Below are 15,200 nucleotides of genomic sequence, written 5' to 3' on the forward strand. Positions count from 1 at the left end.
CAAGCCCTATGAGGAGAGGCTTAAAGAACTGGGCATGTTTAGCCTGCAGAAGAGAAGGCTAAGAGGAGAAATGATAGCCATGTACAAATATGTGAGGGGAAGTCATAGGGAGGAGGGAGCAAGCTTGTTTTCTGCTGCCCTGCAGACTAGGACACGGAACAATAGCTTCAAACTACAGGAAAGGAGATTCCACCTGAACATCAGGAAGAACTTCCTCACTGTGAGAGCTGTTCGGCAGTGGAACTCTCTCCCCCAGACTATGGTGGAGGCTCCTTCTTTGGAAGCTTTTAAACAGAGGCTGGATGGCCATCTGTCGAGGATGCTTTGAATGCGATTTCCTGCTTCTTGGCAGGGGGTTGGACTGGATGGCCCATGAGGTCTCTTCCAACTCTACTATTCTATGATTCTATGATTCTACTTGAGTCTTTAAGAAAAACAATAAAATGTATTCTTTGTACACACACATTCTGACAGTGTGTGAAACAATGTGCAGTTTTACCATAAACATAATCTACTTCATTCATCAATTTGAGACTAATGTTCTTCCAGTCACTCTTGTTCTGGATATTTGATATTTCATCAACTGCAAGTCAGATGTATGTTAGAAAAATGTATCAGTGGCTTGATCAGTCTCAAATCTGCAGTAGTTTCTTCTTCGTAGCACTCTATATTTCATTGGCAGTGCTGATTTTTACAAAACTCTTGATAGAGAGAAATGTTTCAGAGTGTACAACCACTTTTCAAAAGGGAGGGAAAATAGATCAAAGACAAATTTCTATTTTACTAGGTGAATTCTTTTAACAATGTATCCATGGCTTCACTTTAGCCCTCTTCATCATTTCTGTAAATGTGTTTTCAAAGGTTGCCTTTCTCCAGAAAATTTTGAAATCATGAAAAATTAGACTTGTTCACTGTTGTTGTGAGATTTTGGGCTAACACAGACTTTAAAAAGTAAGAGTGGAAGGAGATTTCATATGAACATGGGACTTGGTTTAGGGATTTACACAGGGCCGGCCCAAGGAAATTTTCAAGTGTAAGCGAAACAGGATTTTGGTGCCCCCCCCCCCCAAAAAAAAACCCAATCACCGAGAAATAAAAGGTAGAAGGTAGAGGTGAATAGAATGGATAAAAGAGTTTACCTTACAACCAGAAGTTTATTAACAACATTATGTTCATATAGTAACATTACATAGAATTAACACCAATCTTGCATTTTAATAAATAAATATTTTAATAAACTTTGCAACAATTTTAATTTTTTTGTTATTTCTAGTCTACAAGTACTACACAAAGGTTTCCTGGTCATGATATCTCTTCAGAAGATTTTTCAGACTTCAGACTAGCTTCAGATCAGTTTTGTTTGGGAGAACGCAGCCCCAGGAGAATAGACACTTCCTTTCTCAGGAAGTGAACTCTTGTCCTTCAGAAGTGCCACGCCAGCGTGGACCATTGTAATGGGTGTAGCAAAGCAGGGGAAATCCAGTCATGAATCAATCAGGGCCAGCTAACACCTCCCAACAAAGTATTCCCATCATCAAAGTCTGGTAAATCCTCTGTTTTCTCACGGCCACAGACGGCAGAAGCACATACCATATCGCAAAGAACACCACTCTGAAAACAGGGGAATTCCAGACAGGAAACAATCAGGGCCAGCTAACACCTCCCAACAAAAAATTCACTCAGAGAGGAAACAGCCTGGCTGTAAATCTGCAAAGCCATTACATCCTTATCATTTTTCCTAATTGCAGCATTCATACTTGCCTCTAACAGACAAAAAAAAAATCAGAAATATTGTATATTCACAACCTTTAAGAAATAATATCCCCTGATGGCACAGCATGTGAAAGCGCTGAGCTGCTGAAATTCTGGACCGACAGGCTGCAGCAGGTTTGAATTGGGGGACCAGAGTGAGCCCTCACTGTTAGCCCCAGCTTCTGCCAACCTAGAAGTTCAAAAACATGCAAATGTGAGTGCATCAATAGGTACTGCTCCAGCGGGAAGGTAACGCCGCTCCATGCAGTCATCCCACATGACCTTGGAGGAGTCTACGGACAAGGCTGGCTCTTTGGCTTAGAAATGGAGATGAGCACCAAACCCCAGAATCAGACATGACTGGACTTAATGTCTGGGGAAAAACATTTACCCTTTAGGGTTGTTGTATGTCTTTCGGGCTGTGTGGCCATGTTCCAGAAGTATTCTCTCCTGACGTTTCGCCCACATCTATGGCAGGCATCCTCAGAGGTTGTGAGGTATACCTCACAACCTCTGAGGATGCCTGCCATAGATGTGGGCGAAACGTCAGGAGAGAATACTTCTGGAACATGGCCACACAGCCCGAAAGACATACAACAACCCTGTGATCCCGGCCATGAAAGCCTTCGACAACATGTTTACCCTTTACCTTAACTACCACAAGTTCCTCAATACTTTATTTCCCATACCACCATACTTCGCCACAACAAAGCGTGGTCGGGCACAACTAGTATATATAATATATAATTATTAAAACTATAAATCCCAGCAACTACAACTCCCTACTCAATTAATTAATTAACAAAACATTCAGTCACCAACTACAACTCCCAAAACAAGGGATTAAACATTAAACATGTAGAGTAGAGTTTCACTTATCCAACATAAGTAGGCCGGCAGAACGTTGGATAAGCAAATATGTTGGATAATAAGGAGAGATTAAGAAAAAGCCTATTGAACATCAAAATAGGTTATGATTTTACAAATTAAGCACCAAAACATCATGTTGGACAACAAATTTGACAGAAAAAGTAGTTCCATGCATAGTAATGCTATGTAGTAATCACAGTGGAGTCTCACTTATCCAACACTCGCTTATCCAGTGTTCTGGATTATCCAACGCATTTTTGTAGTCAATGTTTTCAATATATCGTGAGAGGGCCAGCTAACACCTCCCAACAAAGTATTCCCATCATCAAAGTCTGGTAAATGCTCTGTTTTCTCACGGCCACAGACGGCAGAAGCACATAACATATCGCATAGAACACCACTCTGAAAACAGGGGAATTCCAGACAGGAAACAATCAGGGCCAGCTAACACCTCCCAACAAAAAATTCACTCAGGGAGGAAACAGCCAGGCTTTAAAGCTGCAAGGTCTTTACATCCTTATCATTTTTCCTAATTGCAGCATTCATACTTGCCTCTAACAGACAAAAAAAAACCAATCAGAAATATTGTATATTCACAACCTTTAGGAAATAATATCCCCTAATGGCACAGTGTGTGAAAGCGCTGAGCTGCTGAAATTCTGGACTGAAGGCCGCAGCAGATTTGAATTGGGGGACCAGAGTGAGCCCTCACTGTTAGCCCCAGCTTCTGCCAACCCAGAAGTTCAAAAACATGCAAATGTGAGTGCATCAATAGGTACTGCTCCAGCGGGAAGGTAACGCCGCTCCATGCAGTCATCCCACATGACCTTGGAGGAGTCTACGGACAAGGCTGGCTCTTTAGCTTAGAAATGGAGATGAGCACCAAACCCCAGAATCAGACATGACTGGACTTAATGTCAGGAGGAAAACATTTACCCTTTAGGGTTGTTGTATGTCTTTCGGGCTGCGTGGCCATGTTCCAGAAGTATTCTCTCCTGACGTTTCGCCCACATCTATGGCAGGCATCCTCTGAGGTTGTGAGGTCTGTTGGAAACTAAGCAAGAGAGGTTTATATATCTGTGGAAGGTCCAGGGTGGGAGAAAGAATTCTTGTCTGTTGGAGGCAAGTGTGAATGTTGCAATTAATCACCTTGATTAGAGTGAAAAGCCTTGCAGCTTCAAGGTCTGGCTGATTCCTACCTGTGGGAATCCTTTGTTGGGAGGTGTTACCTGGTTGTTTCATGTCTGGAATTCCCTTTTTCGGAGTGTGTTTCTTTATTTACTGTCCTGATTTTAGATTTTTAAAATGATGTTTGCCAGATTTTGTTCATTTTCATGGTTTCCTCCTTTCTGTTGATATTGTCCACTTGCCTCCTCCTTGCCCAATTCTCCCTTCCTAGACGCGGCCGCAGGTCGCCAGGGCGAGCTGCGGCCGCGTCCAGGAAGTAAAGAAGGATTGGGCGATCTCTGCTGTGTGCATGCACACAGCAGGGATCGCCCAATTCTCCCTTCCTAGACGCGGCCGCAGGTCGCCAGGGCGAGCTGCGGCCGCGTCCAGGAAGTAAAGAAGGATTGGGCGATCTCTGCTGTGTGCGTGCACACAGCAGGGATCGCCCAATTCTCCCTTCCTAGACGCGGCCGCAGGTCGCCAGGGCGAGCTGCGGCCGCGTCCAGGAAGTAAAGGAGGATTGGGCGATCTCTGCTGTGTGCGTGCACACAGCAGGGATCGCCCAATTCTCCCTTCCTAGACGCGGTCGCAGGTCGCCAGGGCGAGCTGCGGCCGCGTCCAGGAAGTAAAGGAGGATTGGGCGATCTCTGCTGTGTGCGTGCAAACAGCAGGGATCGCCCAATTCTCCCTTCCTAGACGCGGTCGCAGGTCGCCAGGGCGAGCTGCGGCCGCGTCCAGGAAGTAAAGGAGGATTGGGCGATCTCTGCTGTGTGCGTGCACACAGCAGGGATCGCCCAATTCTCCCTTCCTAGACGCGGTCGCAGGTCGCCAGGGCGAGCTGCGGCCGCGTCCAGGAAGTAAAGGAGGATTGGGCGATCTCTGCTGTGTGCGTGCACACAGCAGGGATCGCCCAATTCTCCCTTCCTAGACGCGGTCGCAGGTCGCCAGGGCAAGCTGCGGCCGCGTCCAGGAAGTAAAGGAGGATTGGGCGATCTCTGCTGTGTGCGTGCACACAGCAGGGATCGCCCAATTCTCCCTTCCTAGACGCGGTCGCAGGTCGCCAGGGCGAGCTGCGGCCGCGTCCAGGAAGTAAAGGAGGATTGGGCGATCTCTGCTGTGTGCGTGCACACAGCAGGGATCGCCCAATTCTCCCTTCCTAGACGCGGTCGCAGGTCGCCAGGGCGAGCTGCGGCCGCGTCCAGGAAGTAAAGGAGGATTGGGCGATCTCTGCTGTGTGCGTGCACACAGCAGGGATCGCCCAATTCTCCCTTCCTAGACACGGCCGCAGGTCGCCAGGGCGAGCTGCGGCCGCGTCCAGGAAGTAAAGGAGGATTGGGCGATCTCTGCTGTGTGCGTGCACACAGCAGGGATCGCCCAATTCTCCCTTCCTAGACGCGGCCGCAGGTCGCCAGGGCGAGCTGCGGCCGCGTCCAGGAAGTAAAGGAGGATTGGGCGATCTCTGCTGTGTGCGTGCACACAGCAGGGATCGCCCAATTCTCCCTTCCTAGACGCGGTCGCAGGTCGCCAGGGCGAGCTGCGGCCGCGTCCAGGAAGTAAAGGAGGATTGGGCGATCTCTGCTGTGTGCATGCACACAGCAGGGATCGCCTAATTCTCCGTTCCTAGACGCGCCCGCAGGTCGCCAGGGCGAGCTGCGGCCGTGTCCAGGAACTAAGGGAGAATTGGGCAATCTCTGCTGTGGCGCTAAATTTTATCACTAAATTTTATCATTAAATTTTATGGTCAGTGATCACATACCCCCTGCCCCCAACTGTCGCTCTTTGGCAAGGGTTAACCCTCTGCCATCTACTTTTCAGCACCTTTTAAAATGAACTGATTTTTCCCTGTTCTCTTTCTTCCCTTTGTCCGTGTATTATTTCAGTTGATGTAAACTGAATATAAAGTTTGCACTCAGCAGAGAGAAGGAAAGGACGGAACAGATTCTTGTCTTCTCCAGTAGGCTGAAGCAAAAGCAAACTGTTTCAATGTCATCAAGCTTTGGAACATCCCAAACTCTGTGACACTAAATTGCTTCTTGAAGTAATGGAATATACACCCTTAGCAAAAGGCAGGGGAAGTAGAAAGCCCTGCAAAGAGGGACTTGCTTTGAATAGACTCCATTTGAATTAAATACACATAGACTTGTGTACCAAGTGCAAATTTACTCTTTTTCCTTAAAACGGGGTCTGTCTTACAGAGAAGGATTCCTAACATTATTTTCAAAAAACCCCTTTCCAAAATCAGGGTTGCTCACAGTCATTTTCAGGAATGCCAGCCCATGGGTATTGATCCTCAAGTCATACAACCTCTAATGAGGATGAAACTCTAAGATAGTCTCTTTCCCCAGCCCTCTTGCCACATGGCTAGCAGGGACAATTCCCGTGTCCTCTCCTTCATCTCCAGGATGCCATAGATGCTCACCATACTCCTCTTTTGTCCCTGCATTACCTGCCAAGTGATAGAAAATTTATTTAGATTTGACCCTGGTCATTTGTATAACACCCTGTAGACAGTGTAGCATAGGCAAAAAACCTATGGAAAAGTTAAAAATGTATACTCGGCCACAATGTAATGAGTGAACTTACACTTTGCGAGACATGAAAGGTTGGGTCAAAAGCCTGAGTGAATAGCAAAAGACCTGAGGTGGCACAGCCCCCTTTCTCTGTTCATTTGGCACTAGGATGCAATTTAATGTGGCCTTTTCCATTGGAGGCCAGCAAATTGATCTACCCTCACTATGCTGCCCTGGTAGGGGGGGAATTGGATTTTTTGTTTTCCTCAGCACATTTAACAAGTGTTTTGTTCTTTTAAAATCTTAGCATTGTTTTATTTTGCAGCTGGTTTTATTATGATTTTATTATTTACTTTTTATCATTATTCGCTGTTTTGTATTTTATGTTTTTAATTTAATTGCATACTGATCAGAGAACCCCAATTATTCAGTTCAATCTCTCCTCTAATTTGGCGTCAACAATTATGTTCAAAATTCTGCTTAATATACTAGATTGAGAAGGGTATGGGGGAACATTATTATTTAACAGATCAACAGAATAAAACAAAAGTTTAATTGAAACACATTTTAATTAGAAGTTTTGTCTTTCTTTGTCATGGGCTTGATATTGCTACAACTTAATCTGAATATTACCTACAACATTCATTACAATTTCTTCAAGCAGCTACATGTCAACCAAAAAAGCCAAAGCATTCAATTTAACAGGCTATATGAGAAATATAAGCTATCTTACTTGCATGCTAAGTCCTCTCTTCAAGTGGGCAAATTTCTGTGAAATCATGAGTAAAAACCCATATTAGATCGATCCTGTGAAATCAATGGAAATTGTTAATGTTAATCACAACTAATCTTAGTTTCCAAGCTATTGTGTGAGAAGTTAGAAAAATAATCCTATCAATTCAGTTCTTGCATTAGCCTAACTTCAAATTTAGATAATTTTTCCATATTCATAAATTCATATATTCTTAAAAGTGAAGGGAAATTTCTATTAACATCATACTTGTAAATAAAAGACAGCTTATTTCCATCTAAAATCCACAGGTTTCCCTTCCTCATTCTCTTAGTAACAGTGAAAAGTCTTCAACTATTCCTCTTTTAGCCATACCATCTTTGCCAAGCAAAAGGTAGAATCTCTGAATGCCTCTTAATGGACTCTCTATAGCCATAAAGTGTATTGATTGTGAATGAAGAGATGGGCAGAACTTGTATAGTACAATGTGCATCAAAGGGTTAATTTAATAAACCAATAATGCCAATGACACCTAATTCTATCAAAATAAAATTAGAAATGAAACCTGAAAAACCATCTCACTCCCCCCCCCCTTTTATAATTGCCAAAGAGTGAAGGCTTGAGGCAAACAGAAACAAGCACTGTCTCTGAACATTATCACACCAGCCTGCTGTATTGGCACCATCGTGTTAGAGTAGGGAATACAAACATAGCAGTTTTAGAACATTAATTACGCACATTTTGGTGCCTTAAATGTTAGACCTGTTTCTGAGTAAATTTGACTTGCTGATTCCAAAAATGACACTAGTTTTTCCATATCAGCTCTTGTTTTTGAGATATAGAACATATGCATATACGACTCTTCACTCTGTTCACCCATTTAAAAAATTAGGATATTTTAATGTAGTGTTTAAATTAATATATATTAAGGATGAAAGAAATATATTAAAAAATAAAAGTTATACATGAAAATCTACTTATTTCATACCAGAAGCAGATTTATGATACAAACTTTCTAGTCATTCAATGGACCGTATCTAAGAAACTAGAGTTGATGTGGTAGAAGGAAAAAGATTGAGAGAAGATGGCGCCGGGGGAGGACGGGCGTTTGCGGGCTCCGCGTGGCTGCTGAAGAACTTGAGCCCCCCACTGCTGCTATTTACAACTGCTGCTATTTACAACTCTATTTACAACTCTATTTACAACTCTATTTACAATTCTCCACTTCAAAAGCCAAGACTAAGCCATAAGGTGACAGAGTTGCCTGGAGCGGTCTGCTGGTGTGTGAAGTGAGAAGAAAGTGGGGGAGAACGCCCGCCATTAAGAATACAGCTTCCAAAGAGACAAGCTGTAGGACCCATCTGAGCGAAGTAAGACTCTTGAAGTAAGACTCTTGAATCCCTACCGGCTGCCAGGTTTTTTAGAATCTTTTTTTAAAATAATCTTTTTAGAATTTTGTTGTCCATTGCCCATATTCTCACTGTGCCATCTTGGAGGTCGTCTGGACTATCACACTGCAGCTGGAGTTGTGGGGCTGCTGCTGCTGTGCTGGAGCCGCTTGGCTCTGCCCCCCTTCCACTGCCCCCCCTTCTACTGCTTTTACTCACTGTGCTTGCTGGCGGCTGAGCAGCTGCTGGAGGAGCAGCTACTGGAGAAAGCAGACAGTGTTCTGTGACAAGGCTGTGTGTGCTGGTGGATCAAGGACCCTGTGCTTGGTGAGATTCTAGTGGGGCAACTCGCCCTTATTTCGCGCTGCCCTATTGACATCTTTGTGACTGGACCAGCTCCTGTAGTATAATTCTATCACGGTGGAGGAAGGCAAGGCGAAGTTTCAGTTACCAAACTTGCTATGCACCAAGCACTTTACGAAGAGACTTACCGCCTACCAACACTGTAATTCTCAAACTGTTATTGTTGTGAAGTTCCTGCCATTGAGCTGCTGCCTGCTGACCACTTTAAAACCTTTAAAAACTAGATGCATACCAAGCACTCTAAGGGGACAGTGTGTCACTATTAAAGCACTTTCAGAGTACAGAAGCACTTTCCAATAGAATTGAACTACTGCACTTTATGAAGTAACTTGAATTGAACTGCCTACCTCTTATACCACATCAAGTATATATTATGATTACATCAAATATTTATTGCTGGACCCCCCATTTTTATTTGAATTAACACTATTGCACTTTGAGTAGTTACAGCTATTGTTAACATCTGTTGTGATCAAGGTGTATTAGGAGCTAGGAGGTTAATTAAGGGGCAGGGAGGGCTAAGAGGAGGGCGGGAAGGGAAGGCAGTGGTTAAAGTCTATTGGGCCAGTGCAATTAACAACCATGGATAAAAGCACTGGAGCACTCTCATAGGGGTTGGGGTAAAGTAACCATCATTGTAGCACTTTATGCTGAGTATACTACTGCTCCCAGTTAGAATACCAATATGTCCTTAAAGGAGATAGAAGTAGGAGACAGCGGTAATAAGATCCTCACGTGTGAAAGTGAGTCTACCATTATGGTAGACCATGTAGGGAGAGGGTATGTGTCTAGCAGCTGGGGAGCCCCCATCGAGGTGATCCAGGGGAGGGGGAGATACGGGAAAGGGAGGCATAATCTAATTCGGCCTAGGGTGAGCAACAGAGTGCTTGTAGATTTAAAACGGCCTCCTGACACAGTAAACTTGGGTGCCCAAGTTGGCAGGCCCTCCGATCTGAAGGTGGTGCTGCTGAACGCCAGGTCTGTCAATGGTAAAGCTGCAATCATCCAGGATAAAATCAGGCAGACCTGGCGTGTATAACGGAGACCTGGTTGGATGAGGCTGGGGGGGCCAATCTCACCCAGCTTTGTCCACCAGGTTATGCCGTGCAGCATCAACCAAGATCTGGAGGGAGAGGAGGAGGGGTTGCAGTGGTCTATAAGGAGTCCATCCCCCTGACCAGGTGCCCCATCCCGCAGTCTACCTTGTTTGAGTGTGCTCATCTGAGAGTAGGGGGCCGGGACAGTTTAGGGATTCTGTTAGTGTACCGACCACCCCGCTGCACTACAGTCTCCCTGCCTGAGCTAGCAGGGATGGTCTCTGGCCTGGCGCTGGAGTCCCAACAGCTCATTGTGCTGGGGGACTTCAATGTCCATGCCGAGACCACTCCTTCTGGTGTAGCTCAGGACTTCATGGCCGCCATGGCAACCATGGGGCTGTCCCAACTAGTATCTGGCCCTACCCACAGAGCAGGGCACATACTTGACTTGGTTTTCTGCCAGGGAGGGGAGGAAGGTGGCGGTGTGGAGGAGCTCACCATCGCTCCTTTGCCATGGACCGACCATCACCTGATCAGGTTTAGAATCACTGCGCCCCCCAACCTCTGCAGGGGTGGAGGACCCAAAATGGTCCGCCCTAGGAGGCTTATGGACCTGGATGGATTCCTGATGGCTCTTGGGGAATTTCCCGCCACCTTGGCTGGTGATCCTGTCGATGCTCTGGTCGCCCTCTGGAACAAGGAGGTGACTAGGGCAATAGACACGATTGCTCTGGAACGTCCCCTCTCGAGTACCCGAGCTAAACCATCTCCTTGGTTCACTGAGGAGCTGGCAGCGATGAAGCGAAAGAAGAGGGAACTAGAGGGTGTGTGGCGTTCGAAGCCGAGCGAGCCAAACCGAACACGGCTATGTCTCTATCTTAGGGCATATGCCGCGGCAATAGATGCTGCAAAGAATGTTTTTTTTGCAGCTAATATTGCGTCTGCAAAGAACCGTCCGGCGGAGCTGTTCTGAGTTGTCAGAGGTTTGTTATATCCCGCCCCCCAAGACGGGATCCCTGACAACTCGGCAGCCCGCTGTGAAGCATTTGCTCAGTTCTTTGCAGACAAAGTCGCTTTGATCCGTTCTAGCTTTGACACTATATTAACGGCAGTCTCCGAGGATGTAGCAAGAGCACCTGCTTGTCCCATTTTGATGGATTCGTTTCAATTGGTTCAGCCTGAGGGCGTGGACAAGGTGCTTGGAGAGGTGAGGGCTACCACATGCATCCTAGACCCCTGCCCATCCTGGCTGATAAAGGAAGCCAGAGGGGGGTTGGCCGAGTGGGTGAAGGTGGTGGTGAATGCCTCCCTTCAGGAAGGCATTTTTCCAGTGAGCCTCAAATTGGCTGTGATCAAACCACTGTTGAAGAAGCCATCACTGGACCCCACTCAATTGGAGAACTTTCGGCCTATTTCCAATCTCCCCTTTTTGGGCAAGGTCATGGAACGTGTGGTGGCCGCACAACTCCAGGCATTCTTGGTTGACACTGATTTTCTGGATCCGGTGCAGTCTGGCTTCAGGCCAGGGCATGGTACCGAGACAGCCTTGGTCGCCTTAGTCGATGATCTACTCCGGGAACTGGACAGGGGGAGTGTGTCCCTGCTGGTTCTGCTGGACCTCTCAGCGGCCTTCGATACCGTCGATCACGGTATCCTTCTGGGGCGCCTTGCCGAGATGGGGCTCGGAGGTACTGTTCTGCAGTGGCTCCGGTCCTTCCTGGAGGTTCGGTCCCAGATGGTGTCCTTGGGGGACACCTGCTCGGCCCAACAACCATTGACTTGTGGGGTCCCGCAGGGGTCAGTACTGTCCCCCATGTTGTTCAACATAAACATGAAGCCGTTGGGAGAGATCATCCAGAGTTTCGGGGTGCGGTGTCATCTGTACGCAGATGATGTCCAGCTCTGTCACTCCTTCCCACCTGTCACTAAGGAGGCTGTCCAGGTCCTGAACCGGTGTCTGGCCGCTGTGTCGGACTGGATGAGGGCTAACAAATTGAAATTGAATCCAGACAAGACAGAGGTCCTCCTGGTCAGTCGTAAGGCTGAACAGGGAATAGGGTTACAGCCTGTGTTGGACGGGGTCACACTCCCCCTGAAGACACAGGTTCGCAGTCTGGGGGTTCTCCTGGACTCATCGCTGAGCCTGGAGCCTCAGGTCTCGGCGGTGGCCAGGGGAGCCTTTGCACAACTCAGACTTGTGCACCAGCTGCGCCCGTTCCTTGGGAGGTCTGACTTGGCCACGGTGGTCCACACTCTGGTTACAGCTCGTTTGGACTACTGCAACGCTCTCTACGTGGGGTTGCCTCTGAAGACGGCCCGGAAGCTCCAACTAGTACAACGGGCGGCAGCCAGACTAATAACTGGGGCGGCTTACAGGGGGCGTACCACCCCCTTGTTAAGCCAGCTCCACTGGCTGCCGATATGCTACCGAGCCCAATTCAAAGTGCTGGTTTTGACCTATAAAGCCCTAGACGGTTCTGGCCCAATCTACTTGTCCGAACGTATCTCCTCCTATGAGCCAGGAAGATCCCTGAGGTCATCTGGAGAGGCCCTGCTCTCGGTCCCGCCTGCCACACAGGCGTGGCTGGTGGGAACGAGGGACAGGGCCTTCTTGGTGGTGGCTCCCCGGCTATGGAACACCCTCCCCAGAGATATAAGGCAAGCCCCAACCCTTTTGAGTTTTAGAAAAGTCTTAAAAACATGGCTTTGTGCCCAGGCTTTTAATGAATAAATGATAAAGACGACCCAGATTGTTATATGGATAAAGTTGGAGGATATTGGACGAACGGATTTTAAACACGTTTTATGTTTTATATTTTATACTGTATTTAATTGGTTGTATTTTTTATATGTTGTTGTTTTTAATGATGTATCGGCATCGAATTGTTGCCAATTGTACGCCGCCCTGAGTCCCTCCGGGTGAGAAGGGCGGGATAGAAATATTTGAAATAAATAAATAAATAAATAAATATACAATACAATTTTCTGAATCAGCACCCCAAATAACCCCAGAAACAGGCCTAGAAACCAAGACACACAAAAAAAATGTTGTTGTTGTTGTTGTTGTTGTTGTGCTGTGCTACTGCACTTCTATACAGTCTCCACAATCCCAACTTTCTGCCCTGTGTCCTGCTATGCATGCCTTTTGTTTGTTCATTGTTGTCTTTTTAACTGCAAGGGTTTTTAAAATAAAAAAAATTACAATAGTGAGCAATAGTGAGGTGGGGGAAAGGGAAGATCAGGACCATTGAAGTCACAGTGAGGGGCAACATAGTGAAATTGAAGTGGAAGCTATCTACTACTACTACTATTATTATTATCATTATTTACTAGATTTATATACTGCTTTTCTCCCGCTAAGGCAGTGGTTTTCAACCTGTGGGTCCCCAGATGTTTTGACCTTCAACCCGTAGAAATCCTAACAGCTGGCAAACTGGCTGGGATTTCTGGGAGTTGTAGGCCAAACCACTTGGGGACCCATAAGTTGAGAACCACTTCCCTAAAGGAACTTAAAGTTGTTTCCAACATTATAAAGGCAAAATTCAATGCTGTACATACATGTGAAAACCAAAAGGTGATGGCAAGACAATATAACTATAAAGCAACCTAACCAAATTAAAACATAAACATAAAATAACATTTAGACATAAAGCATAAAATTAAACATCGATAATACAATAGCATTTATAATAAAACCCACCAATAAACAACATGATTTAAAAACATTAAAATCACACCATCCAAAATAAAGTCCAAGGTTGTTCCTATTTATTATTATTTACTACATTTATGTACTATATAGGAGTCACTAATGAAAAGGCAGTGATATTGAAAATGTGTGATACATTAATGGATGGAATACAAAGCAGAAGCGGGATGGACAAAATGTTGTGTGATAAGTACATCCAAATATGCTATTATCCTGCTGGAATGATGATTTTCCAGCCTTGTGTGATAAAGGCCTGTGTCTCAGTTTGAACCTTATACTTTGTGCAATTAGAAGCTAACTTAAATGTTAGATAAAAGCTCTGAAGATTATGCCAATGTGTACAGTCGTTGTTAAATAGGTTTTGGACTGTGCTGAAGCAGCAAAACTCTTCCAGTAGGAAAATTTGTATAAATTTATTTTACAGATTTTGTAGAGGCAGCCTTTTTTGGATGTCACTGAAACTGCTGGCTTCAAGCCTGTTTTTACCACTATTAAAATATATGTAGGATTATAAAAGTAATTTTTACTGCATGTTTGTCTGCTAAAGTACTTGGCGACAAACCATGGAAAGCCTATTAAGAGCCTGTTCAGATTACTGAACTTTTTCACTTGCAATAATAACATATATAGGGTCATTATTCAAAAGTGCTGGCTGGGCATAACTGGAGCATAGTTATTGCAAGTCTTGTCCATACTTGCAATTGACATTTTGGTAAAACAAATGCTTGAATTCATAACTGCATAGGGAAAATGATTTCACTATTGATCTCACTTTATGAAAATGTCTTTGGCCCACGCTAGTGACACTGATTATCCATGGCTCAATAAGCCATGGTTTATAAGCCATGGGTGAGAGCAATGTCTACCCAATCTCATTTTGTCTTTCCATTTTGCTTAGTTTATTTGCCCTACTTTGTTCTGACCTTAATCCACAAACCCCTGGTTTGTATTCAACAATGCAAGCTATAGTTTTCACAGTGAACGCTGAAAGCAATGAGAGGTGGGGACAATGCATGCCCAGTTTATGAAACTATGTACTGTAATATAATTGACCCCAATATCTAACACTCACTCAGAAAAGAGGTTGAAGAAATTGAAATATTTCTGTTGTCCTTTTGCAAATACTGCTCATATCCATACATTTTCCTTTGCACTTATTAGAGAGTTCTTTTTGCATGATTTATTTTAAAGAATTAAATAAAAGGCCTCTCTGTGATTGATGCAGCTATAAATACCAATAAAGAACCATTGTCTTTATTTTCTTTGTTATCCATCCTATAGGACATGCATAGTGTTATGTGGTTTATGGGGTTTAAAATAAAGAGAATATTAGGTAGACTGATGAATAGATGGGCGAGTGGGTGGATGATAGATGAAGATGTGATGCCTTTTCCTCTGTCTGTATGCCCGTTTGTCTATCTATACTTATCAATCAATCAATCAATCAATCATCTATCTGCCTATCTATTTATCATCTTCACATCTGTTTTATATCCCACAAGGGGCCCATGTGTGGAATGATTCTAGTGTGGCTAGAAATTGAGCCAGCAGGGTTTTGTTGTTGTTTTTGTTATTATTCTGACAACATCTTATATGATATTTTGAGAGACCTCTTTACATTTTGAGTTGGCTTTTGATAAACAGATGTGGGAGAACCACTTAGAAGCAAGCTCA

The 15,200-nt window shown here is 44.9% G+C and overlaps 1 long non-coding RNA gene across 1 annotated transcript; it reads right to left on the minus strand.

Annotated features, from left to right (window-relative positions):
• Positions 1–5,525: 5,525 nt before the first annotated feature.
• LOC103278253 (uncharacterized) lies at positions 5,526–8,626 on the minus strand. The gene is made up of 3 exons (XR_505915.3): positions 8,511–8,626; positions 7,033–7,106; positions 5,526–6,235 (listed from the first exon to the last, which is right to left on the minus strand). It is a non-coding gene; the product is annotated as an uncharacterized LOC103278253 (long non-coding RNA).
• Positions 8,627–15,200: the final 6,574 nt, after the last annotated feature.

Source organism: Anolis carolinensis, chromosome 3, assembly GCF_035594765.1.
Source record: "Anolis carolinensis isolate JA03-04 chromosome 3, rAnoCar3.1.pri, whole genome shotgun sequence".
Taxonomy (NCBI): domain Eukaryota; kingdom Metazoa; phylum Chordata; class Lepidosauria; order Squamata; family Dactyloidae; genus Anolis; species Anolis carolinensis.